The sequence below is a fragment of the Odocoileus virginianus genome, chromosome 9, assembly GCF_023699985.2.
Source record: "Odocoileus virginianus isolate 20LAN1187 ecotype Illinois chromosome 9, Ovbor_1.2, whole genome shotgun sequence".
NCBI lineage: Eukaryota > Metazoa > Chordata > Mammalia > Artiodactyla > Cervidae > Odocoileus > Odocoileus virginianus.
In genome coordinates, this window is record NC_069682.1 from 58,519,539 (window position 1) to 58,547,272 (window position 27,734).

A 27,734-nucleotide genomic window follows, 5' to 3' on the forward strand; every position below is an offset into this window, starting at 1 on the left:
CAGTGTCTTTTAATTTCATGGCTGCAATCACCATCTGCTGTGATACTGGAGCCCAGAAAAATAAAGTCAGCCACTGTTTCCACTGTTTCCCCATCTATTTGCCATGAAGTGATGGGACCGGATGCCATGATCTTAGTTTTCTGAATGTTGAGCTTCAAGCCAACTTTTTCCACTCTGCTCTTTCACTTTCATCAAGAGGCTCTTTAGTTCTTCTTCACTTTCTGCCATAAGGGTGGTGTCATCTGCATATCTGAGGTTATTGATATTTCTCCCAGCAATCTTGATTCCAGTTTGTGCTTCCTCCAGCCCAGTGTTTCTCATGATGTACTCTGCATATAAGTTAAACAAGCAGGGTGACAATATACAGCCTTGACATATTCCTTTTCCTAGTTGGAACCAGTCTGTTGTTCCATGTCCATTTCTAACTGTTGCTTCCTGACCTGCATACAGGTTTCTCAAGAGGCAGGTCAGGTAGTCTGGTATTCCCATCTCTTTCAGAATTTTCCAGTTTATTGTGATCCACACAGTCAAAGGCTTTGGCATAGTCAGTAAAGCAGAAATAGATGTTTTTCTGGAACTGTCTTGTTTTTTCAATGATCCAGCGGATGTTGGCAATTTGATCTCTGGTTCCTCTACCTTTTCTAAAACCAGCTTGAACATCTGGAAGTTCACGGTTCATGTATTGCTGAAGCCTGGCTTGGAGAATTTTGAGCATTACTTTACTAGCGTGTGAGATGAGTGCAATTGTGTGGTAGTTTGAGCATTCTTTGGGATTGCCTTTCTTTGGGATTGGAATGAAAACTGACCTTTTCCAGTCCTGTGGCCACTGCTGAGTTTTCCAAATTTGCTGGCATATTGAGTGCAGCACTTTCACAGCGTCATCTTTCAGGATTTGAAATAGCTCAACTGCTATTCCATCACCTCTACTAGCTTTGTTTGTAGTGATACTTCCTAAGGCCCACTTGACTTCACATTTGAGGATGTCTGGCTCTAGGTGAGTGATCACACCATCATGATTATCTGGGTCGTGAAGATCTTTTTTTGTACAGTTCTTCTGTGTATTCTTGCCACCTCTTTGTTTATAGTTTTTTTGTCTTTAGTCAGGGTTATGTGGCCAGTATATTGGACTCAAAAGTTACTTTGGGATAACTTCTCAGTGATTTAAGATGTAATTCAACTTACAGAAATTTGATGTATATGTGTGTGTATATATGTATATATGACTGGTTGGTTTTGAGACATAGTGAAATTTTAAATATTTTTTTCTTGTGAAAAAGGCAGAGTGATTTGCTACTGAGTGGTTTGCCTTTGAAATTCCAAATAAGGAATTTTAGTGTGCTCATTTTTCAGATATATTTGTAGGTGAGAACTGTAGGTTACCTTTCTTGGAGTTTTGGAATGGGGAGAGCATTGGAAGGAAGTAGGTGGTATTGAATGAAAGTCAAGTGGTAGTGACTACTGGAGTGAGCACTGTCAAAATAATTAAACTAATAATTAAAGAGAGAGAATGGTTTCTCTGAAAACAGGGTATACTTGTAAAACCTCCTCAGAGAGGTTTAACCCAGCCGATGTTAGGTGGTTTAGCTAAAATTTCTTAAGCAAATACTGAACCAAACTGAGCATAAATATTGTGATACTTAACTATTCCTTTTTCCCTCAGATGTGTAAATGGAGTAGTTTAGTTTTTCTTTCTCTTTTAGTCATGTTTTTTAGGTATAATTTACATATAGTAAACTTTATTCTTTTTTAAGGGTATAGTTCTGTGAGTTTTGACAAATATATGCAATTGTAATCATCACACCAATCAAAATATAGTTTATTTCCATCATCCCCAATAGTTACCTCATGCTCCTTTCTGTTCATTTAGCAGCCCCTGCTAAGTACCATACTAGTTTTTGCCCCTCTAGTGGTTTCTATCTTTCTTTCTAGTTTTTTGCCTTTTCCATGTCATATGAATGAGACTGTACCATATGTAGCCTTTGTATCTGATATCTTTCACTTACTATAATTGTTTTGAAAATCATCTGTGTTGTATATATCTGTAGTTCCCTTTTATTGCTGAGTAGCCTTCCACTGTATGGATGTACTATAATTTTTTAAATCAGTCTGTCTACCAGTTAATGGACATTTGGGTTGTTTCCTGTTTTGATGACATGAATGAAGCTCTAAACATTTATGTCTTTTGCGCATATATCTTCATTTCTCTTGGGTAAATAGTTAGGAGTGGGATCGCTGGGTTCTAGGTAATTTCATGTTTAACTTCTTAAGAAATGCCCAAAGTATTTTTTGAAGTGGCTACACTGTACCATTTTGCATTTTTACCAGTAATGTATGAGAGTTCCATTTGGTGTTTTACTTTGTTTTAGAATTAGTTGTTACTTTGTTTTAGAATTAGTTGTTAAGGAAACAGTGTATTTGGGTAAAATCAATTTTAGTTGTCTAGTTTCTACTTAAAGTCATATTCTTTTTTATAATATGGAGTGTCTTCTCTTGGAGTCAACACAGTCATTTCTTATTTACATGTTATTAACAGAAATAATAGCAACTACCACTGAAATGTCAGAACAGTTTTCACCCATCTGATTTTTACAGCAATCAGTGAGTAGTAGTATTCCCATCCTCTTATTTCATATAAAGTTCAGGAGTCAGGTGATTTGGTCACTATCACACAGGTAGAATGCAAGGGTGTAGGTTTTGGGAGTTGGATCTGTGAGGGGACATTCTTTTCTTTTTGGTTAGATGTGTAGTAAGTGAAAACATGGGTATCATCCTAGTGCTTCCTTTTACCTTCAGCTCACAAACAATGCAACCTTGGACAATTCATATTTGGATTTTGAGTGGCTTTTATCATCTGTAAAAAGGGGACAGCCATACCATCCCTATTTACCTGACAAGATGAGAATCAATTGAGGAATTGTAAAAGCATGTTCTAGATACTGTGTTATTACATCAGTGATTTTGTAATGTGTGAATATATTTTAGATATTTAAGTAGTACAGATAAAGTAAATCCCCTTTATAGTCTAAAGTGAAGATGTTCATTTAACAACTATATTGTGCAGCTGTTAGCTGAGGGGCTTCCTAGGTGCATAAAATTCAGTCTCTGTCCTCAAAGATCTTCCAGTTTGTCTTGCCCTCTATGTCCTAACATAGATTTTTGTTGATCGCTCTTGTAGTGAAAGCTTTGACAACTGGATTTTAATTAAGTTTGGACAGTGATTGTCCATCTCTTCCTCTTATAATTGGTGCTTTTGGGTAGAGTTGTATTGGGAAATAGTGAAGCAAAGATTCTGGCTCAGTTGATGGAGGTAGTGAACTTCTTGGGGAGAAGATGGGATGCCACACATGCCTCCAAGCCACTGAGCACATAACTGTAGTCGTGAATACCAACACTTGACTTGTTCTGAGCATCCTATAGGTCTCTAAATAGTCCATGCTAATTTTGTGACTATTGGACTGTGAGGAATGATTAGGTAAATAAGGAGAGTTTCCATTAAAGCCATGGTTTTTAAATAGTAATTTGAAATCCTAGAATCAATTGTTATCTTTTTCTTGAGTCTCTTTGTTCTCTTTGTTCTGCTAATTAAGTTCAATAAATCATTTATTTGAGAGGCCTAATATCTGTATTCTACTGTGACCCAAGCTAATTATACTAGAAGGTGAACTTTTTAAAAAAAGATACTTTGTTTATTTAGTGGTGGCATGTGGGATATAGTTCCCTGACCAGGGGAACATTTATTAAGCCCCTAGTACAGGATGCTGGCAGATATAAAGAGAATTCTAAGGTGAAGTTTAAAAGTTGTTCAATGGTGGAGGGAGGAACAGATTGATGTTTCATTATCAATGGTAAGCAGTATTAATAGCATGATAAGAACCACCACTGATGGGCATCTCACGTAACGTATGTGCATGTATGTATGGGTGTGTTTCAGAAAAGTCTTCTCCAACAACTGTTTAAAAAAATATCAGTTTTTGGACTGGTAGTATATTTACATAATTCAACAATTAAAAGGTACAAAGGTTATTTAGTGAACTGTCTCCCTCACCTCTGTACTCCAGCCAACACTTACCTTCCTTGGAGGCAGCCAGCATTACCAGTTTCTACTGTATTTTTGCAGTTATATTCCTGTAGGCCATATAATAACATAGATAAAAGAACTTCGTCATTCTGCATTGTATTTCATTGTATGGATGCATAATACTTTTTTTTTCTACAGTCCACTACTGATGAACATTTTACATGCCAATCTTTTGCTGTTAGAAATAGTGCTGCATAGCTTTGTAAAAAATGCCATTTCATAAATCTGCCAACTAGATTCCTAGAAGTAGAACTGCTTGGACAAAGGGTACAATTTGTATAATTTTGATAGATGTTGCCAAATTACTCTCCAGAGATGATGTATCAATTATTTTTTACTTCTAACAACAAAGTGTGTGACCCAAGTAAAGGAAGGGTAAGATGGGAAAGCTGAGTCTGGACCAGGTTTGGGGGGCAGGGATTGAAAGTAAATGTGTTAAAGTGTAATGTGCTGGGTGAGGAAGGGTAGGAGATGAGACTAGAGAACCAGGCAGGGAACGGGTTTATGCTTGGATTTTATTCCATAGCTAATGGAGAGCAACAGAAAGGATGAGGGAATGACATTGTTACGATTGTATTCTAATTAGAGCACCCTAGTGGCTCTGTGAAGATGGATTTGGAGGGCAAGACTGAAGCTGTAAAATAACTTTGGTTAATGCAATAGCTTTGTCAGGCCATGTGTTTCAGTTTTGGGTTTGGAAACTAGAAGGGATATAGTGTGCTAAGGGAGATAGAGGATATGGATTTAAAAGAGGAAGAATGTATCTCATTGAAAGTAGCAAGAAAGGCTTCACTGAATATTACTTAGTTGCATTTTGATGGGTGGGTCCATCTTGGATTGGTAAATACAGAGAGGGAGAAATCATGCCAGGGCCTGATACTGGAATAAGCCAGCAATAGGCAAACTTTCTCTGTAAAGAGCTTAATAATAGATATTTTATGCTTTATGGAACACATAATGGATTCTGTCACACATTCTTGTCCTCTTTTTTTTTTTAACAACTCTTTAAAAATATAGAAATTGCTAGCCATTCTATAGTAATGCCTATAGCCATTACTGAAATGGGCCGTGAGCAGGGTTTGTACAAGAGTGGGATGGGAAATGGCCATAGTTACCAACTCTTGGTCTGGAGGTACAGGATGCACTAGTAAAAGCAAGAGTCGAGGCAGGTTGAGGCAGAACTGTGGGACACTGGGTATCAGGCTAAAGAATTTGTTCCTAGGTTAGACTCACTGAGGAGTCATCTATCACATTGACTCTGAGATGGTGACATTTTGCCTAGTACTGTAAACTTACTGTATTATCAGCTATAAAAAGCCTGGCTTGGAGAACTGTCTTGTGTAGACATTTGTACTGCATGCATATACTGCTGATGGATTGCCCGATGTTAGCATGAAATCCTGGGTGAGGTCTTACCCACTCCCTGGGGCTTTCCTGGTGGCTCAGTGGCAAAGACTCTCTCTGCCAGTGAAGGAGACATGGGTTCAATTCCCGGGTCGGGAAGATCCCCCGAAGAAGGAAATGGTGACCCACTCTGGTCTTCTTGCCTGGGAAATCCCATGAACAGAGGACCCTGGTGGGCTACAGTCCATGGGGGTCACAAAGAGTTGGACATGACTCAGTGACTAAACAACAACTTCTCATTTTATGAAACTGCTTTTATCAGCACAAAGACCAAGAATAAGTACTCTGCTCTTTCTGCCTCTAAGTCCTTGAACTCATTTTGAGCACCTTATGTGTACACAAAGGGTGTGCAGGTTTTTGTTGAGGCAAAAGAATGCTCTAAATATAGAAAGTCAAAAGATAAAGGATCTCTGAGGTTCTTCTCATTCCACAATCTGCGTGTCCATGAATTAAAAGGCAATAAATCCTGAGGAAACCCTCAGGATAAAATCCTCAGACCATCCACCAGACATTGTATCTTACAACCTTTACCAACTGCTTCTTTATTCCTTTTGGTGGCCAAAGTGAATAGGATAACTATGCAGACTATTAGGACATGCAAAGTTTGGAGACGACAATTTATCAGTCATCTTTTTTTCCCCCTCTAGTTTCATTCACTTTATTTTTCTCATATAAAATTATGTGGTAGCTACAGCTGGAGCCTGGGTCCTCTGCACAGAGACTCTGATGTGGGTCTTTATAAGATGGTCAGTGAATTCTGATACAGAGACTTAGTGAATACTGTCTCTTTCCAGAGATCAGGGGTGAGATAACTGTGAGTCTTGGAAATGGTGTTGAAAATGGCCTTGGTGAAGTTAGTTGCCCAAGGTGACAGTGCAGCCCCTGGCAGAGGTGAAGCATCCTCAGGAGCTTCTTGGGCACTGGGGCTGAGATGATACCTGGGGGTAGGGGTGAGGTGCACCAGCAAAGAGCCACAGCGGCCATTCACCCTGCAAGGGACCGTGTGGGGCTCCATTCGCATTCCCCCAGTAGCCGTCTCATCACAAAGGGATGATGGAGAGCTTGGCCAGGATGATGGCCCCACGGATGTCAGTGGCTACCTCCGTAGATGTCCAAACTGACATGCCCCGTAGTAAGTCCCGATGGTGACAGATGCCTTGAACCTGGTCTGCTGGTCAACACAGGTCTGCTTAATTAAGGGATGCTCCCAGGAAAAAGTGAGTGATCTCAGATTCCTTGATAGCAGAGAGAAGAGATAGATCTCCTTGAGGGACTTGATTTTCATGTCTTTGACCAGGCAGCCCAGCTTGGTAATGGGGAGCCACTTGTCTTCTCGGTCTTGCCTCTTCGAGGTCCACGACCTCTGCCTTGGCCTCAACCCAGGCCCCAGATGCCACTGCCAAAGCCTCCGCAGAAGTACCATGGCCTCCCATTCCAGGGCCCCTGGGGGCCTCCTCTGGGCCCTCCCACAGCACCAGCATCATCTGCCATTTGGTGTTTTTACAGAGAAGTGCCATCTTTTCTAATTAAGGCTGTTATTTCCATTTTGAAGCAATTGAAATTTCCCAGTTTTTTAAAGCACATGTTGGTTGTGGCAGTGAAAGCTGTAAATGCAGTAATCAAAGCTTTTTTGATTGCAGCACATTTTCAGACACGCAGATTTGGAACTGAGTCTAACAGGATTAGCTGGATGGTTGATAAAGATTATAAACTTAGAGGGATCTATTAAGACTTCTTTCAGAAATAAGAAGTTGGGATCCCATTAGGGCTTAATTGGTTTCACTTCAGCTTTTTAGCTTGGAGGCTGCTGAAGAGTTAATTTATTGTGCAAGGGTTTGGCTGTGTGTGGAGCACAGATATATTTTAAGGAAAGGATCTCTTTGTATGTTTATGCATTTGTGAAATCAGTCCTGTTTACGTGTGAACCCGCTTCTCGATTATAGGGAAAACAGGCAGACAGTTGATGCCAGTTAAATATTAGAACATGACACTGATTTTGGTTCCACAGATGAAGGAAGAAAACAGGGCTAAAGGTTTTATTAAACTTACCCTGAATGCTGACATTGGAAAATAGAAACCACTGGGGAAAGGTCTGTCAGTAACAGATGAGTAAATTTTTCTCATTTGAATCGGTCCTTGTATCTAGTTAGATATTAACAGTATTGTGTAGTGAGAAAGGATCTTTAGGTTGATTTTCTTAACACTTGGATTCCAGTTTATAGGTGAATGAAGATGTGGCTTTAACTAATCACCTAATCTTGAGTTATGTTTTAAATGAAAATAAATTTGCTTTTGGCTATTAACAAAAAGATGTTTAAAAGATAAGTGGAGGGAATTCCCTGTAGGACTCTGTGCTTCCACTGCAGCAGACATGGGTTTGATCCCTGGTTGGGGAACTAAGATTCCCATAAGCCTCATGGTGCAACCAAACAAAGGAGGGGAAAAAAAAGATAAATGGAATAATTTTAACCATTTGGAAGATAGTTTAATAATGTTTCTTTTTTCCTGTAGCTTTCCCTTTTCTGGTAAACTTTTTATTAAAAAAAATTCACAAATCATAAATGTACAGCTCAATAAATTTTCATAAGGTGATCATACTTGTACTTTCCAGGTCAAAAAAATAGAATATTAAGAGCAGCTACTTCAGAAACCCACCTCTCACCTGCCAGATACTATCCCTCCGTCTCTCCCAGGGTAACCAGTATCCTGACCTCTTTCCATTCATCAGCTTTGTCTTCTTCTTCTTCTTTTTTTTTTTTTTTAAAAAAGGAACATTATATAAATAAGAGTCATATGTTGTATATTCTGTCTGGCTTCTTCTGTTCAACAGTAATGACCCATGTTCTTGTGTCAACAGTTTTTTCTTATTGCTGTATAGAATTCCACTATAAAAATATACTGCAATTTAACCACTCTGTTGTTGGTGGACATTTGATTATTTCCAGTTTTTGGCTATTAGGAATAATGCTCCAAAGAATATTCTTCTATGTCTTTGGGTATATGTGTGTATGACTTTTTGTTGGGTACATGCCTCGGAGTGGAATTGAAGGTCATTGAGTGTGAATACTGCCAAAAGGTTTTCCAGAGATGTTGCACCGTTTATACTCGTGTCAGCAATCTATGTGAATTTCTTTTTTTTTACATCCTCACCAGTCTTTAACATTTTGCTGAATCCTGCTTTGTACAGGTGTCAGGGATACAATAGTGAACAAAAGGAAGTCCTCTCAAAGAGTTTGATGAAAAATATATTTATACATGCGGGTAAAATTGTATATATTTAATTGGCCGTGCTAGGTCTTTTTTGCTACATGGGCTTCTCTCTGTTGTGGAGTGTGGGCTTCTCATTTCAGTGGCTTCTTCTGTTGCTGAGCACAAGCTCTTAGGGTGTGCAGGCTTCAGTAGTTGCTATTCCCGGACTCTAGAGCACAGGCTCAGTAGTTGGGGCACTCAGGCTTAGTTGCCCTGAGGCATGTGGGATCTTCCCGGACCAAGGATCAAACCTGTGTCTCCTGCATTGGCAGGTGGGTTCTTACCACTTGAGCCACCAGGTAAGCCCCAACACAATGCTTAATATATTCAGTTCAGTTCAGTTAAGTCGCTTAGTCATGTCTGACTCTTTGTGACCCCATAGACTGCAGCACTCCAGGCTTCCCTGTCCATCTCCCAACTCCTGGAGCTTACTCAAACTCGTGTCCATCGAGTCGGTAATGCCATCCAACCATCTCATCCTCTGTCATCCCCTTCTCCTCCTGCCTCTAATCTTTCCCAGCATCAGGGTCTTTTCAAATGAGTCATTCTTCGAATTAGGTGGCCAAAGTACTGGAGTTTCAGCTTCAACATCAGTCCTTCCAGTGAATATTCAGGACTGATTTCCTTTAGGATTGACTGGTTGAATCTCTTTGCAGTCCAAGGGACTCTCAAGAGTCATCTCCAACACTATAGTTAAAAAACATCAATTCTTCAGCACTCAGCTTTCCTCATAGTCCAACTTTCGCATCCGTACATGACTACTGGAAAAACCATAGATTTGACTAGACAGATCTTTGTTGGCAAGGTGTTGGCAAAGTAATGTCTCTGCTTTTTAATAGGCTGTCTAGGTTGATCACAGCTTTTCTTCCAAGGAGCAAGCATCTTTTAATTTCATGGCTGCAGCCATCCATCTACAGTGATTTTGGAGCCCCCCCGCCAAATAAAATCTGTCACCGTTTCCATTGTTTCCCCATCTGTTTGCCACAAAGGGATGGGACCAGATGCCATGATCTTAGTTTTCTGAATGTTGAGTTTTAAGCCAACTTTTTCACTCTGCTCTTTCACTTTCATCAAGAGGCTCTTTAGTTCTTCTTTGCTTTCTGCCATAGGGTGGTGTCTTCTGCATATCTGAGGTTATTGATATTTCTCCCAGCAATCTTGATTCCAGCTTGTGCTTCATCCAGCCTGGCATTTCTCATGATGTATTCTGCATAGAAGTTAAATAAGCAGGGTGACAGTATACAGCCTTGATGTACTCCTTTACTGATTTGGAACCAGATTGTTGTTCCATGTCCAATTCTAACTGTTGCTTCTTGACCCGCATACAGATTTCTCAGGAGGCAGGTCAGGTAGTCTGGTATTCCCATCTCTTGAAGAATTTTCCACAGTTTGTTGTGATCCACCCAATCAAAGGCTTTGGCATAGTCAATAAAACAGAAGTAGATGTTTTTCTGGAACTCTCTTGCTTTTTCTATAATACAACAGATGTTGGTAATTCGATCTCTGGTTCCTCTGCCTTTTCAAAATCCAGCTGGAACATCTGGAAGTTCACAGTTCATGTACTGTTGAAGCCTGGCTTGGAGAATTTTGAGCATTACTTTGCTAGCATGTGAGATGAGGGCAACTGTGTGGTAGTTTGAACATTCTCTGGCATTGCCTTTCTTGGGGATTGGAACAAAAATTGACTTTTTTCCTGTCCTGTGGCCACTGCTCAGTTTTCCAAATTTGCTGGCATATTGAGTGCAGCACTTTCACAGCATCATCTTTTAGGGTTTGAAATAGCTCAACTGGAATTCCATCACCTCTACTAGCTTTGTTTGTAGTGATGCTTCCTAAGGCCCACTTGACTTCGCATTCCAGAATGTCTGGCTCTAGGTGAGTGTTCACACCATAGTGGTTATCTGGGTCATGAAGATCTTTTTTGTATCGTTCTTCTGTGTATTCTTGCCACCTCTTCTTAATATCTTCTGCTTCTGTTAGGTCCATACCATTTCTGCCCTTTATTGTGCCCATCCTTGCATGAAATATTCCCTTAGTATCTCTAATTTTCTTGAAGAGATCTCTAGTCTTTCCCATTCTATTGTTTCCCTCTGTTTCTTTGCATTGATCACTGATTAATTGATTAATATATTCAGGTGGTGATAAAGTATTAACTAAGTGTGTTAGCTAGAGAGAGGAGGGTGGTGGGGAGTGCAGTTAGAAGCAATGGTTAGGAAAGACTTCTCTGATCAAATGCTATTTGAGCAAAGACCTGGAGAAAATAGGCTAGCCATGTGGATATCTGGAAGAGGAGCAGTCAGACAAAGGGAAGCAAGTGTCAAAGCTCTGAGGAGGGAGCATGGTCGATAAGTTCATGAAACAGCAAGGAGGCCAGTTTGCCCAACAAACCGAAAACGCAAGGGCAGTAGTGGTAGAATCTCAGAAGGTAAACAGGGACCAGAGTATGTGAGATCTTAAGAGTCAAAAGAAAGGGTTTTGGATTTTCTAAATGAGGTGAGACACTGTTGGAGGGTTTTGAGTAGGGGGAGACTTGATCCTTTATCTGTCTTTTAAAGAGTTCATTCTGCTCTTGGAGAAAATACTAATGGCAATGGTGGAAGCAGGAATGTAAATTCAGAAACTATTATAAATAAAAATAAGAACAAAAAAATTATTGCTATGGGCCACGAGAGGGAAGTTGATTTGGATCAGAATATTTATTAATGGGGGAGGTTAGGAGAAATAGTTGAATTCAGGATATTTTGAAGGTGCAGCTGATAGAATTTGCCCCAGTGGCTTGGCTAGAATTTGCCTCAGTGGGTGGTTGTGTGTCAAGGATGACTCCAAGATTATTGACTTAAACTGCATCTTTACTGATTTGAGAAAGACTGGGGAGATGGTAGAAGCCCCCAGGTAGGTTTAGGCTGGGATGGGGAGCCAAGAATTTGAAACGGGACATTATGTATACGGATAAGGCAATGGCAACCCACTCCAGTACTCTTGCCTGGAAAATCCCATGATGGAGGAGCCTGGTAGGCTGAAGTCCATGAAGTTGCTAAGAGTCGGACATGACTGAGCGACTTCACTTTCACTTTTCACTTTCATGCATTGGAGAAGGAAATGGCAACCCACTCCAATGTTCTTGCCTGGAGAATCCCAGGGACGGCAGAGCCTGGTGGACTGCTGTCTATGGGGTTGCACAGAGTTGGACACGACTGAAGCGACTTAGTAGCAGCAGCGGCAGCATTTTGTATATGAGGTCTCTTAAATATACAGCTGGAGATGTTGAGTAGATAGCAGGATATATGAATAAGATGGTGGGGAATTTCCTGGCAGTCTAGTGGATAGGACTCTGAGCTTTTACTGCCCAGGCCAGGTTCACTCCCTAGTTGGAGAACTAAGATCCTGCAAGCCACACAGCTCAGCTTGAAAAAAAAAAAAAAATGGTGAATGAAAAGAGAGACTGGACCTAACAAGACCTTTGTAGTGAACAGATGAATTCTCTTTATCATATGAATGCTTGTAAAGCTCATTATTTGGAATTTAGATTATGCAGACTTTTCTGGTGTTTTTGTGAGAGCTATTTGACAATGAAGTAATATATTAGGAATTTATTGAGAAAGTTTCTGGGTTCTTTGTGAAATATGTGGCCGAAATTTATTAGACTTTGTATAGATTTAATAGGCACTTCCCAGGTGGCATCAGTGGAAAAGAATCCATCTGCCAGTGCAGGAGACGCAAGAGATATGGGTTTGATCCCTAGGTCTGGAAGATCATCTGGAGGAGGAAATGGCAACCCATTCCAATATTCTTGCCTGGAAAATTCAATGGACAGAGGAGCCTGGCAGGCTACAGTTCATAGGATCACAAAGAGTTGGACACATCTGAGCATGGACTCATTGTAGATTTAATCTACTCTACCATAATTTATATTGTCTGTTATTCTGTGTAAAATGATCATAGTGACCTTAGAAGATATGTATGACTATTAAGTACATTGTGGATTATTTGAAGAAAGAAAGCTTGAACCAGTATTTTTTGTTTTATCACATATTTGTAATTTGTACCTACATTGAAAAATAGTGGTATACATGAGGATTTCATATAGATTATTTTATTCACTGCTCACAACAGGCTGTGATTTGTGCTATTGCCATATCCCACTTTACAGTTGAGAAAATAGAGGCCGCATGGATAATGAACTGACACTCAGGGCATGTCTGTCTGTTTAGGTAGTAGAGACAGGACCTGAGCTCCTCAGAATTATATAAACTAACTCTGTTAGCTACCATGTTCCATTTCTCTGCTATGCTGAATCTGTGATTATTTATTATAATAAATTATAATTTATTATAATTATATAATTTTTGAAAGATAGTTTACAAAGGTAACTTGACATTCTCTTAAAAATTTTATAGAAAATTGCAGTCAAAAGTAAAAATGCCGTTTCACCTCATCATTGAAAGTTTGTATTTCCAGACTTTTTAGAATACCTTTACAGACATCTGTAATGCATACTAATGTATAATTTTTTTTATAAATGGAATCATAATATTTTGCAGAGTCTTTCTAATTTCCAGTCAGATGAGCAGTTCACAAAACCATTCTGTCAGACCTTTGCTTTAAACAAGAGCAAAGACATTTATCTCTTCTGCTATCTTAAGTACCTTGGAACATATTTTTATGAACGACTGCAGCTTTCAGTATTGATTTGTTCAGTGTTAGTAGTGAGATGCCTTTAAAGTGATCACACCTTTCATCTTAGAGAACTTTCCAAATGCTCTGTAGAAAAGGCAAATATACGATCAATTGCTTCTTGAGGTTGCCAAGAACCATTCAGATCCTTTTCCCTTTCTTAGGAAGTTCAGGCTTGTCCATTTTGGAGCAGTTGGCTCTTGCAGATGCACCTGTTACCTGTAGTTGTAGGAGATGATGTCTCTGCATGTATCTGGTAGTAGAAAAAGGAATTAATGAACCTGTAACTAAATAGAACAGTGCTGGAAGTGAAAATAGGTCCTTTCTGCTATTGATGATGTAGAGAAGGAAAGCTTCAGGTGGATCAAACTCTCCAGGCCTGTCATAGGAATCTTGCCATTTTTAGCTCATTAATACCATAAAGGTATTTTGGTGATTATTTTCACCAGTGTAAACTAATACATATGACAGATTATGCATTTTGCTTTTTATTTATTTATTTATTTTTTAATTGAAATATAATTTATTTATAATGTTGTGTTAGTTTCTTACGTAAAGTGATTCAGCTATATATATGTTCTTTTTCATTATAATTTTTTACAAGATATTGAATATAGTTTCCTATGCTGACAGTAGGACCTTGTTGTTTATTTATTTTATATTTAGTTGTTTGTATCTGCTGATCCCAAACTCCTGATTTATCCTACTGCCACCCCCAACCCCTTTAAGGCTTCCCATGTGGAACTAATGGTGAAGAACGCAACTGCCAATACAGGAGACAAAAGAGACGGGGGTTCGATCCCTGGGTTGGGAAGATCCCCTAGAGGGAGGGCATAGCAACCCACTCCAGTATTCTTGCCTGGAGAATCCCATGGATAGAGGAGCCTGGCGGGCTACAATCCATAGGGCTGCAAAGAGTTGGACACGACTGAAACGACTTAGCACTCACATGTGAGATCTGAGTCAATTTCCTAGTTTGTAAAAGAGGCTATATATTTAACTTAAAAGGGAAGGATTAAAAGCAAAAGGTGGATATTAATTTTGGCAATAAGATGAACATGCTGACCTGGGCTTGCCTGATTGGTGACTAGGGTTGTTTTAGCAAGCTGCGTGGAACGGGTGTGCAGAACCAGGAGTTTCACTTTAGCTGCAGCTGTGCCGTCTGTGGGAGCAGGTGGACAGATTCTGTGTCATCAGGAAAACACAGCTGGTGAGACTTGTGAGAAGAGGTAATTGACTGCTTTTCCTCAGCTATAGCTCTCTCCAGTCACATACATTTAAGCACAACTTTTACCTGTGCACAGGTGTTACCTTTGGTCAGGAAGACAGCAACAACCAAAGTGAACAAAAAAGTGTACATTTGGCTGCTTGCATATTTTGGGGATTGGCACTGAGAAAGATAATGTAAGGTTTTATTTTTTTAGTTTTTATTTTTATTTTTACTTACTTGAGGATATTTCCAGTTCATCATATTAACTTTTCTGAGAGTGTCTTGTAAGGATAGTTAAATATAGTAATGTCTATATATAGTTTATGCAGGCTTCTTTCTCTGGAGAACTGGGAAGTAAGCAAAATAAAGCAAAATGTCATAGATCTCAAGCACTAAAGATTGGAAGGGAAATAAAAAACTCTGTAGAGTCATAGATTCTTAGAATAGACGTACAAGGTATTATTTCTGTTTCACAGATAACAGAACTATGATTTAGAGAAAATAATTCCTCAGTACCAGAGCCTGATTCCTTGGAGAACTGGATTAAAATTCAAAGTAACTTGTAATTTTGAAAAAGTGGATCAAATCCAGTGGTATTTTACAAAGAAATAGCAAAGTGAATGAACCAACTGAATATAGGGAGCAACTAGTTATATACATAATTTCAGTTCATCTGAGTCTAAAATGAGTCTAAAAATGAGCCTGTATTGGTGGTGTTTCAGGAAGAATCATGCCACTGGGTTGCATGAAGGGAGCCAGGAGTTTGCTCCTTCCTACCTGTGGTTTAACTTAATATTTATGTACCTCAGTTTAAGAGATCTATGTGAACAGTATTTAAGAGATTCAAAGAAGATCCCTAAATGTGATTAAGAAAAAGAAACTCCAATTGATGAAGAGCATGCATGGTGGATTGATAGGCCTTTTGGAAAAGCTGGCTGTTTGTATGCCCCTTCACTTTAGACAAGAGTGGTCAGGCAACATCAACTTTACCTTAGCCATAAGAAAAGTAAACACACATTGTCTGTGCTGAGGCTAGCAGCATCATTGTCACCTGGGAGCTTTTGAAAAATGTAGAATCTCAGGTTGTGTCGCAGATCTAGTGAATTTGCATTTTAATAAGATTTCCTCAGGTGATTCATATGTACTTAAATATTTGAGATGTACTGGGTTAAACCAGTGTGGAATCTAGGTAGACAAGGTGACTTTTAGATGACTTTTTAAAATGTTCTTTCTTTTGTTCTCCTTTTCATAATACTGTGACTTGTTGGAATTCAGAATCAGGGTTTGAACAGAGAAGTGAGTTACTCACTCTATTGCTTATGTTAACCGTCTACATGGATTGGCTTTGGAATATCTAAGAGGTTTTCAGACTGAATTCTTGAGTAATCGGTAACATTTGTCTCCCTTTGTTGTTTCTTTTGGAACTTGTTTTAGATGGATGTGCTACAAACATGCAAATATTCTCATTTTCAAATAAAAAACTTTTGTTGCAAACTCATTGTTAGGTTTTTTTTTTTTTCCCTCATCCACAGGCAATGGCCAAAAAAAAAAAAAAAGAAAAGAGAACAAACAAAAATACCCCAGGCTCTATCTTAATAGGGAAGAAGTGTGTGCTTAGAAAATGGCCCGTTTTAGGCTTGCTTTGCTAGAAGTGAACTGGTTAAGTTATACCCAAGTAACTATATGATAAGGCACAATTTTTCTTTTGGTATTAATTTGAAAAACAAGTCATAAGCATATTGCTATGCATAAGTCAGAAAATAATGTAGGAAATAGTGTTTTTTCATTAACAGCTTTATAATAGATATAATTCACATACTATTTTAAAGTGTACAATTTAATGAATTTTAGTATATATACAAGGTTGTGCAGCTGTTGCCATTGCATGCCGGGACATTTTCATAATCCCCAGAAGAAACTCCATACCCATTAACAATCACTCTGCATTTTCCCCCTTTCCCATCCCTTAATCTATTTTCTGTCTCTGGATTTGCCTGTGTGAACATTGTATATAAAGTGTTAGAAACATTCTTTGGCTTATGTTATAACTCTTTTCTGAATTACTTGTCAATATTTAAGATTGGGAAAAATACAGTATTTTGTGACTTTGTCAGTTTTTTGTGACTGACTTCTTTCACTTGGCATGATGTTTTTTGTTTTTCCATGTTGTAGTGCGTATTAGCACATCATTCCTTTTTATGGCTGAATAATATTCATTGTATGATACACAGTCCTCATCAATCACAGATTCTCTATGTGTGAAACTGTATACTTACTAAAATGTTTGTATCCAAAAGTCAATATAAGGTGGTCATTTTTGGACATAAACAGTGAAAATTTTTGAGTTGCCCAGCACTCACGTTTCCAGTTGAGCATGCATGATAACACTCTGCCTTCTTTCTTACTTTAGTTCTCATACTGCAAACAAGTGTTTTTTTTTTTTTCAAACGAGTTCTTTTTGTGGTCTGTTTAGTGCCACATTTTTCACATTTTTCTGCTGTTGGTAATTTTTCTGTTTAAAATGGCCCCCAAGTGTAGCACTGAAGTGCTGTCTAGTGTTCCTAAGGAAGAGAAGACTGTGATACGCCTTAAGGGAAATACATATATGTTAAATAAGCTTTGTTCAGGCATGAGTTATATTGCTCTTGGGAATGAGTTCAATGTTAGTGAATCAACAATGTATTAAATCAGATGGCTTTGAATGGAAACACATAAAACAAGGCTATATATTGATCTATTGATGGAAATGTTTTGACCAGAGGCTGGAAGGAACCTAACTCTGTGTTTATTTCCCCAGGAGCGGTGGTTTGGTATTTACTAATTCAGTGTTTGCAGTAGCTTTAAAGAACACAACTACTGTGAATAATGAGTATATGCTGTGCCTCATTTTTACTGAAATGTTTATCAGTTGATGGAATTTGGCTTGTTTCAACTTTCTGGCTAATAAGAATTGAGTTGCTATAAACATTTGTATATGAGTTTTTTATGTGGACACACATTCTCTGTTCTTTTGGGTATATACCTAGGAGTGAAATTACTGGGTTATATGGTAATTCTGTGTTTAACTTTTTGAGGAACTGCCAGGTCCCTTTGGAAGAGCAGCCAACTATTTTACATTCCCTTTAGCAGTATATTTGGATTCCAATTTCTCCACATCCTCCCCAATACTTGTTATTATCTGTCTTTTTCTTTATTATAGCCATCTAGTGGGTTGGAAGTGGTGTCACATTGTCATTTTGACTTGCATTTCCCTAATGGCTAACAATGTTGAGCATCCTTTCATGTGTTTATTGTCCATTCATATATCTTCTTTGATGAAATTTCTAGTCTTTGCCCCAAAGATAGCTTTTTTTGAGGGGGAGGAATATCCAGGATTCTTGCCTGGAGAATTCTATGGATAGAGAAGCCTGGCGGGCTACAGTTCATGGGGTTGTAAAGAGTTGGACACGACTAACACACACACAAAATATATTTATATATTTGGTTATGCCGACACAGCTTGCAGGATCTCAGTTCCCCAACCAGGGATCAGACCCAGGCCGTGGCAGTGACAGTGCTGAATCCTAACCACTAGGCTACCTGGGACTCCCAAAGATAGCTTTTTAATGAAATCAAAACATCTACTTGATGAATAAATTTATTTTACATCAAAACTGAAAGTTTTAAATTGTCAACAACCCAAATTCAGAGTTATACATTAGCTTCTTGGAGGATACTGATAGATTATTGATTAAAAATTTCAAATTGATTGTAATATAGGAAGTATACCTCTTAAAGCCATATTTCCATGTGAAAGAAGACTGTTTTCAGTACTGTTTTGAGAGGAATGTAGCCCAGTCTGCTGCTTTGTGGTTGGAAGACTTAGAAAGTTCTCCATTTTGCTCATCTAGCTTGCATTGCAGTATTTAGGGTTAGAGTTGGGCCACAGAGCCATATACTCAAGTGAGTACAGGTGTGCATTTATAGTACACAACTCCACACTTGAATAAGGCAGATTTCCACACTTGCCATTATCTGAGTGTGTGATCATCCCAGCGTTTCCTAATTTTATAGGATCAGTTGGTAGTAAGCTGCTTTCTTGTTCAAGTCTTCAGCTCTGTTATTATTACAAGACTTATGGGACCTTGTTGAGCCACTACCTCTTTGTATGTATATCTGGTAAAGTTTGCTAATCCGGGAGCCTTTTGAACATGTTCTCCTTTATCTCCTACCTACAGTTATTATAGATCATTTACTTTGTATATGTTTTATAAGTGTGTGTTTACTGGTTATTTAAATTTTATTCCTGAGTTGGGATATTTGTGATTTGTCCAGATTTTAAAAAGCAAGCAAAATATATTGAGCATAGTTTTCATGAAAGACAGAGAGCTAGGAGTTCTTCAGAAGACAAGTTTTTCAGGTCTTAAGAAACTTGATACCTTGTGAGAGGTATATGGCCTGTGCACTTAAAGTAAATAAGTGAGACAGGTTCAGATGAGGACACGTGAATGGAATAAAAGAGATAATCAGTAAAAGTTGCATGTGGAAGATGTCATCTGAATCAGGTCTTGAAGGATAGCTTTCAAAGAGCAGATCATGAGTGATCCAGGCTTTTAGATTGGCTTGATTTATTCAGTTGGCTGCTTTTCCTTCTGCTCTGAATCAGAGGATTCCCAGATGAGGCCTTTATCAACCTTTGACGCAAGTGTAAGTTTTATTTTTGCCCCCAACACTTGTGTGTAGAATTTGGACTTTATAACTTACAAGTTGCTTCTTAAGTGGTTTTTAACACCTTTTTGCCAGAATTTTGTATATAACTAAGTTCAGTCTTCCATAACATGTCCACTCTTGAGGAATTTGCTCAAGAATCAAACTTAATTAGCCTGTTCCATCCAATACCAAGGTATTATCCATATCTAGGCTCATGACGCCACCAGTTGACTGGTGTGAGGAAGTGTTTTAATCTTTCTCCCTCACCCCCCGCCTGCCCCCTCCCCCCCCCCACTGACTTGCACTGCCCACGGCCTAGTTATTTTCACATTATGACATTTCTCTCACTTTCATGTTCTTTTTAGTAATCTTCCATTCCTCTGGAAACTCTATAGTTTTATTACTGTAGGACATCTTCCCATCTCCCCTGTTTTCTTTGTCCTCGTTGTGAGTTAAGAAAAAGTAAAAGAAAAAAACTAGGCATAAGATTACTCCCACTATCTTTGTATCAAGAAAGAAGAAAGCAGTCATATTAAGGGAGAATGTTAGCAAAGGCTCAGAGGTGGGAAAGCACAAGATATGCATACAGAATGACAGAAGCTCTAATTTAGGCCAACATGTATCTCATATACTGCATATATTGTTATTGTATAGCCTCCTGATCTTGTGTCTGAGGATTTTGAAATGCATTTTTGTTGGATTATTGCCCCACTAGGAAAAAAATTTCAGTCTGTTGCAGTTCCACATTTGAACTGCTTCATTCTGGATTCCTCATCCTTGGACCTTTCTAATAATTTCTGTGGTCACACTGGATCTGATCTGTTCCTGTGCTAAGTGAAAGCACACAAACTGTGTAGGCATAAATGAGAGGCATATGGGAGTGGTGTAAAAGGAACTCTAGAAGTCTTCATATGCCTGGGTGGGCAGGCTAAACTAATAGCTCCCAGCAGTTCTTCTGAATCAGACATTGTGGAGCCAAGAGTCTAGCATTTGGAATTCCACTGCCTGTGCAAAGGGTCTGTCTTTTATCCTCCAAACCAACATTTGTTAAATGGCTAATGACCCAGTGGACCTGTTGACAACAGAGGAAGGAGGCTGGCAAAGATCATATTTAAAGGAAAAAAGAAAGGAAAGTTCAAAGGTAAGAAAGTAAGAACAAAAAAACATTTGATCCTATCTTCAGCTACTCTTTATTATTATTTTTTAACAATTTATTGTGCATAATTTTGAACATACATAGAGTGACAGAATAGTGTAATGAACCTCCATGTACATTTCCCCTCAGCCCCAGTAAGGTGCAATTACCACACTTAATGAAGGGAAACCAGAAAGAACTCTGCTGAGCCTTGGGTTTGGTTTTCAGGCCTTTTTAGGTCTTGTCACCTTTAGCCTTAAGCCATCAAACTCCTCTTTTCTCTGTTTTAGCACCTACTCTGTATAGAACACTGAGGAGTAGGGCAGTACTTAATCTCTAATAGCTCAAGGAATTAAATACTGTTGTTTAAGTAGAGTTATGAGGGCAGAAAAGTGTAATTAATTGTCAAGGGAGGACACTGTGGAGAGGGCTTAGAAAGGCTTTATTGAGAAGGTGGCATTTTGAATTTACTGTAGAAGGTTGGGGCATGGGAGTATGGACTGGATTCCTGATCCAGATAGCAGTGTAAGCAGTCTATTAGTTCTTTTCACTGGACTGTTTAGAACGTGACATTTTTGTTACATTTCTAACACAAGATATATTTTAGATGAGCTTTTCCTCCTGCTTTAAGCAATTTAGAAATATAAGTCAATTTCAGATATTTTTTGTTAAACTGTCTGTCTCCTTGAATGCATATTAAGATGAATTATTTAAGGTATGTTAGATTCTTTTGAGAAATACCATTCAAAGCAAGCTGAGCCAAGTTGATTGTCTGGACAGGACTTGTGAGAGGATGTGGGGTTTGTCGGGATCTCTTGTTTCAGTTGTATTTATCAGTGAAATAAGCCAGGAGAGCAGTCTGACTTTTGCATTTTGAAAAAGCTGACAGGCCAAGGGGAATGCACCGTAAATAGCGTGTTATAGATTAATGAGGTATTGAGCTAGCCCAGCACCTTCTAAGCCTTGTGCTCTGTCTTCTGTTGTTTCTCAAGGAATGATTCCTCTTTGTGTTTCATATCCATGTTTCTCTCTGCCTGTAGAAGATGTTTGGCTTGTTTCACTGCCTTCTCATATCCAGCTGTTTCTAACTGCATGGAATCCTCAGGGATCTACTCACTCCCTCCTGAACAAACAGCGCTTCTTCCTGACTCTTCTTAAAACTTTTTATCGCTTTTTTCCTTCAGTTCAGTCCAGTCACTCAGTCGTGTCCAACTCTTTGCGACACCATGGACTTTTTTTTCTTAAGTATACCTTGTTTTGTTCTTTTATTTTTTAAGAAGTGGAGGTATAATGGACATACAATCAACTATACATGTTTAAAGTGTACAGTTTGAGTTTTCTTATGGTTATACCTGTGAAACCATCACCACAGTCAAGATAGTGAACATATCAATCACTGTCAGAAGTTTTCTTGTGCCTCTTTGTAGAAGAGTACCTCTCCCTCCAGGCAAATCTGCTTATAGATTTTGCATTTTCTAGAATTTTACATATATATTTATATTTTATATAAGTGAAATAATACTGAGTTTATTCTCTCTCTCCCTCCTTTTCCTTTCTTTCTTCCTTGTCTGGCTTCATTCATTCAGCATAGCTATCTTAATATATTGTATGTATCAGTAATTTATTTCTTTTTATTGTTACAGTATTCACCTGTATGGATATATCATTTGTTTATTTATTCACCTCTTAATAGATGCTTGAATTGTTTCCAGTAAGGCTACCTTTATAAATACATAGGAGTGGCATGGCTGGATCATATGATAGTTGTGTTAACTATTCAAGAAATTGCCAAACTGTTTTTTCAAAATATTTTCATGTACGTTTACCATCCATATTTTTCCCATGGTGAGATGTCTGTTTAAATCTTTTACTCATTTTAACAAATTGAGCTGTTTATTTTCTTATTGAGTTTTGAGAGTTCTTATTTATGCTGGGTGTAAGTCCTTTATCAGATATGTGGTTTGCAGATACTTTCTCCCAGTCTGTAGCTTGTCTTTTTGGTGGTAGTATTTAGTTGCTAAGTAGTGGTCAACTCTTTGCAACCCCGTAGACTGTAGCCCTCCAGGCTTCTCTGTCCATGGGATTTCCCAGGGAAGATGACTGGAGTGGGTTGCCATTCCCTTCCCTAAATTTCTGGGGATCTTCCTGACCCAGGGATTGAACCCAAGTCTGTGCTTTGGCACACCAATTCTTTACCACTGAGCCATCAGGGAAGCCCTTTGTTTGCTTAGTGATTTTTTTTTTTTTTTTTTTTTTAAGAGTAGAAGCTTAGAAGTTTTTTTGAAGTGCAGTTTGTCCATTTTTTCTTTTATGGACTGGGCAGTGCTTTTGTTGTCATATTTAAGAAATATTTGCCTAACCCAAGATTGCAAAGATTTTCTTTTATGCTTTCTCCTAGCAGTTGTGTAGTTTTGGTTTTACATTTGGGTCTGTTAATCCTTTTTTAGCTCATTTTTCATGTGGTGTGAGGTATACATCACAGTTCAGTTTTTCGCAGTGAATGTGAAGTTTCAGCGGCAGTTTTGTGAACAGGCTGAACTTGCTCTGCTGGATTGCTCTTACACTTTTGTCAAAAATTAGTTGTCCGGGGACTTCCCTGGTGGTCCAGTGGCTAAGACTCCATGCTCCCAGTGTCAGTTGTCCATGCATGTGTGGGTCTGTTTATGGACTCTAGTCTATTTATTTATTTATGGCTGCCCTGAGTCTTTGTTGTGTGCATGGGCTTCTTCTGGTTGCAGAGTGCAGGACTTATTGTGGCGGCTTCTCTTGTTGCAGAGCACAGGCGATAGGGCACGTGGGCTTCAGTAGTTGAAGCTCTCGGGCTCTAGAGTGCTTGCGGTCCAGGGGTTTAGTTGCTCTGCAGCATGTGGAATCTTCCTGGACCAGGGATGGAACCCATGTCCCCCTGCTGTGTAGGCAAATTCTTAACCACTGGATCCTCCAAGGAAGTCCTCTGTTCTGTTCTATTGGTATGCTTGTCTTTATGCCTCTACCACGGGATTTGATTTACCATAATTTAAAATCAGGTAGTGTTAGTCCTCCAACTGAATTTTTCTTTTTCAAAATTGTTTTGGCTGTTCTAGGTCCTTTGCATTTACAAATAAGTTTTAGGACCAATGTGTCAATTTCTACCAAAAAAAAAAAAAGCATGCTGGGATTTTGCTTGGGACTACATTGAATTTTTGGGTGGGGAGGGAGGAGAATTGACATCTTAACAATATTGAATCTTCTCATCTGTGAACATAGTATTTAGGTTCTTTTATTTAGGTCTTTGTTAATTTTTCTTAGCAATGTTTTGAAAGTTTGAAGTATAGGTCTTACACATCTTTGTCATTTATTATTTTGCAATTTTTGAGACTATTTTTTTAATATCCACTTTTGATTGCTCATTGCTACCATGCAGAAATAATTGATTTTTGTATATTGATCTTACATCCTACAACTTAAATAAATTCACTTACTATAATAGCTTTTTTGTAGATTTCATTGGCTTGTCTATACCATCTGCAGCTAAAGAGTTTTGTCTCTAAGTATCATTTATATTGCTTATTACCAATATTTTCTGTTGTCACTGTCTCAGAGTCTGTTGTAAGCTCTCTTGTTACCTTTTTCCTTCTAGCCATTATCATACATTTTTTTTTTTAATCACTTCATAGCAGGTTGCTCTAACACCAGAAATTGATCTCTCAACATCTATCTTGCTTTTGGCTATGAAAACTTACCCTCAGGAAACACTGGTTTCATTCTGTTCAAGGCCATATGTATCACTTACATGAAGTCCTAAAACTTATCTCTCCACATTGAAATCGTTCCCTTACTGATAATAATTGACATCATTGTTCACCAGTCTGACTTATTCTAGTCCATTTCCCACCTAAAATAGTAGATGAGGGGAGTGAGCATCAGAGTTGAGACTGAGAGGTTTGGTTTGAATCCTTGTGTTGCCGCTTACTATCCATGTAATCTTGGGCATGTTTCCTTGTATACTGTGTGCTCATCTTGGAAGAGAATTAACACAAGAAGGCCCTAACTGTGTTATGAGGACTGAAAGAGCAGAGTAATCCTAACTGTGTGCCTGGAACGCAGTGTGGGTAGTCCATAAATATTAAGGCTGGCACTAATGTGAGCACAGGGCTTCCCTGGTGGCTCAGAGGTTAAAGTGTCTGCCTGCAATGCGGGAGACCTGGGTTCGATTCCTGGTTTGGGAAGATCCCCTAGAGAAGGAAATGGCAACCCACTCCAGTATTCTTGCCTGGAGAATCTCATGGACGGAGGAGCCTGGTGGGCTACAGTCCACGGGGTCACGAAGAGTCGGACACACTGAGCGACTTCACTTTCACTTTCAGCGCGAGCACGGCGTGAATGATTGCTTTACCGCTTGCTTTATTGTCCTATTCTGTACTGTTGTTAATGCTGTTCTCCCATGTCAGGGTACCCCTATGGGTTTTCAGGTCCTTTGAATCCTTCTTCATTTTTCAGAGGCAGTTAAGTGCTTTACTCATTTCCCTCTGTTCTTTATATCCCTGTTAAGTTGACTTCTTCCTGAACTTAAGGACTGGGACTCTTTTTGAACATCTTTGTATTCCTCAAAATGCCTTGCTCAGATGTATCATAGGTGCTAAAATAACTAGTTGATTATATGGTTAATTCAAGAGCAGTGCAACAAAATACTTTGTAAAGTTTGTTGATTTGGAAGGCAGGTATGAGGTTCAAGTTTCAGGGGGAAATAAATTGAATTTTATATGATATATTGGAAATGGTAGAAATACTTTTATCTCATTAAAGGTAGCTTTCAAAGAATAGTAATTGACTTTTTTCTTTTTAATTTTGACTTTGTCCATCAAATAGAGTCATTCCTGTAACAGAGTGGAAGTTTGGATAGCTAAACCATTTTTCTCTCTGTGCTTCTTTATAAATATTTTTAAAAATCACATTGATGAGCTGAAGTTAACTGTTTAGTACTTCTTCAAGGGTGGAGGGTGTGTGTGTGTGTATACAAATTAAAAATGATAATTGTTTAGTATGCATAGGGAAACTACCCTTATACACTATTTGAAAAATAGCTTAATACTTGAATATTTCATTTAGAAGTTCTGTGGTAAGATTATACTTATCAGAAAAAGATTTCTTGGGCTATTTAACATTTTAATTTTAAAATAAGGGGTTTCAAAACCAGGAGACACTATTTTTTCATGCTAAATATCCGCAGTAGTCATTCTAAGCCATTAGACCTTTCCTTAGTGCTTTGTGTGTTAATAAGTCTTGGTGTGCAGAGTACTTGTTGAAACATGTAACTGGAATATTGCCGGCCAGTAACTCCTGATCATTATTCATCTTGTATCCTGGAGTTGTGCTCTAGGGGGTGCTATTCACATGGAATATAATGTAAAAAGAAACCCCTTAGAGTTGTGCACATAGGAGGTATTATCTTAATGCCTTTGGCTCTATTAAGTGAATAAAGTGATTTGAACATTGCTGTGAGGTAGAGTTTAAGATGCACTGTGGGACACTGGAAAGAGTAATTTGCTGGCAGCCAGGAGATCTGGGCTCTGGACCTGGTCACCAATTGACACCTAGCCTTCCCTATGGTACCACAAAGAACTTTGATTAGGTATCTCTTTAGTGGCAAATATTTAGGATTTCGGTGATAGGTTGAACTCGGGAATGAGGTCTAGCACTGAGATTACTAAAGGTAGCAGAGACATGTGATTGTTGAGAAGTGATGAGAAACAGTTTAGGGCAAAGTTAGGCTCATGATTTTGGTGTAGAATGTGAATGGAAATCCATACATCTGCTCCAGGTTCATTGACTGGAGATAGGTCATCATCATTCTTACATTGTACTGCAGGTACATGAAAGGAAAAAAGAGAAGCAGGGCTCAGTTACCTTAGGTTTAGGCCTTCCTAAGACTGATGATGAGTTTCTGCTCCTGCCGTTGCTCAAGCAGTGATTTGACTGGTAGACAGTATGGCCTGTACATTCTAGTGTAGGCTTATGCCCAACCATTTTGATATTCACTGCATGAAACCCCTGGTTTTCCCTTTGCCTTAGTTTTTCCTGCTCCGCTTAGTAGGGATGCATTTCTCCCTACTCATCTGAACTTAGGACCCATTTTATATCTCCATGAAGCATTTCTTGTTTTCCGTTTAGTTGGAAACTTTTCTTGTCATTTTTGGTAATTTTTATTTTATATCTCAGATTATTATATTTGGTGCTATATGTATATTTATTCCCTACTATCTTACAGGGATAAGATAGGGACTTGGTCTTAACTATTTTTGCATCTCTTAGTGCCATAATTTTCTCAAATTTTAGTATATAGAAGAATCGTCTTGAGAACTTACTAAAGTTTGGATTGTTGACCTCTTCCCCATTCTGATTCATTGGATTTAATATGGGCCTGGGGACATGCATTTAATAATAATAATAATAATGTGGGCCTGGGAACATGGATTTAATGTGGGCCTGGGAATAGGCTCCTTGAGATAGTTTAGTTAGGCAGGTGGGTTAGGGTCCCATATGGTTTACAGCATCTTATCTAGCTCAGTACCCTGTCTTGTTCTTCAGAGCATATAATATGATCTGTTGATTGAGTAACTAAATCAGTGGTCAGTCAAAACCAATAATCTGCTCATTGGTATGTCTACTAGAAGTGATCTTAAAATTTGTCAAGATTTATTTTATTCCTGGCTACCTAATATTCTATAGATTTTTGTGAATCGTATGAACTCTTTGGACCCTCAGTTTAAAGTGCCCTTTGACTTATTTTTATAAAAATTTCTTATTAGTCACTCAATTATCCTATTCAGAAAGCTAATTGTAGACATATATGTATGTATATATATATATATACACACACATTTGAGTTTTGTTTTTAATCTTTGTCTTCTAAAAATAAGCTGTCTATAGCATAGCTTTCTTACAGAAAGCAATACTTTCAGACTTTGTAAGAACTAACAGAAGTCTTTCTAATTCTTGCCCAATTAAATAATTAATTTCATGTCTTTATCTATACTTATTCTCTTCATGAACTCATGGCTTTAAATACTACGCTGACAATTCCCAGATTTATATCTTGAACCCAGATCCCTTCCCAGAACTCTTGATTGGTTTGTCCACTTGTCTTCATGACATCTCTACTTGGATACCTTTATAGCTATCTCAAACTAAAAAATGTCTAAATCTGAACTTCTGACCTTCCTCCTCAAATCACATCTTCCTTCCATCTTCCCTGGCCTTTAATCAGAAACCTTGGAGTTATCCCTGACTTTTAGTGTATGTATTAAAATACATTT

General features: G+C 38.4%; 1 protein-coding gene and 1 pseudogene across 3 annotated transcripts in view; one reads left to right on the plus strand and one right to left on the minus strand.

Moving 5' to 3' along the window:
• Window positions 1-27,734, plus strand: part of CBFA2T2 (CBFA2/RUNX1 partner transcriptional co-repressor 2) — a 140,286-nt gene that overhangs the window by 10,427 nt on the left and 102,125 nt on the right. The window lies entirely within an intron of this gene.
• On the minus strand, window positions 6,160-6,973 carry LOC110143025 (small ribosomal subunit protein uS5 pseudogene; annotated as a pseudogene).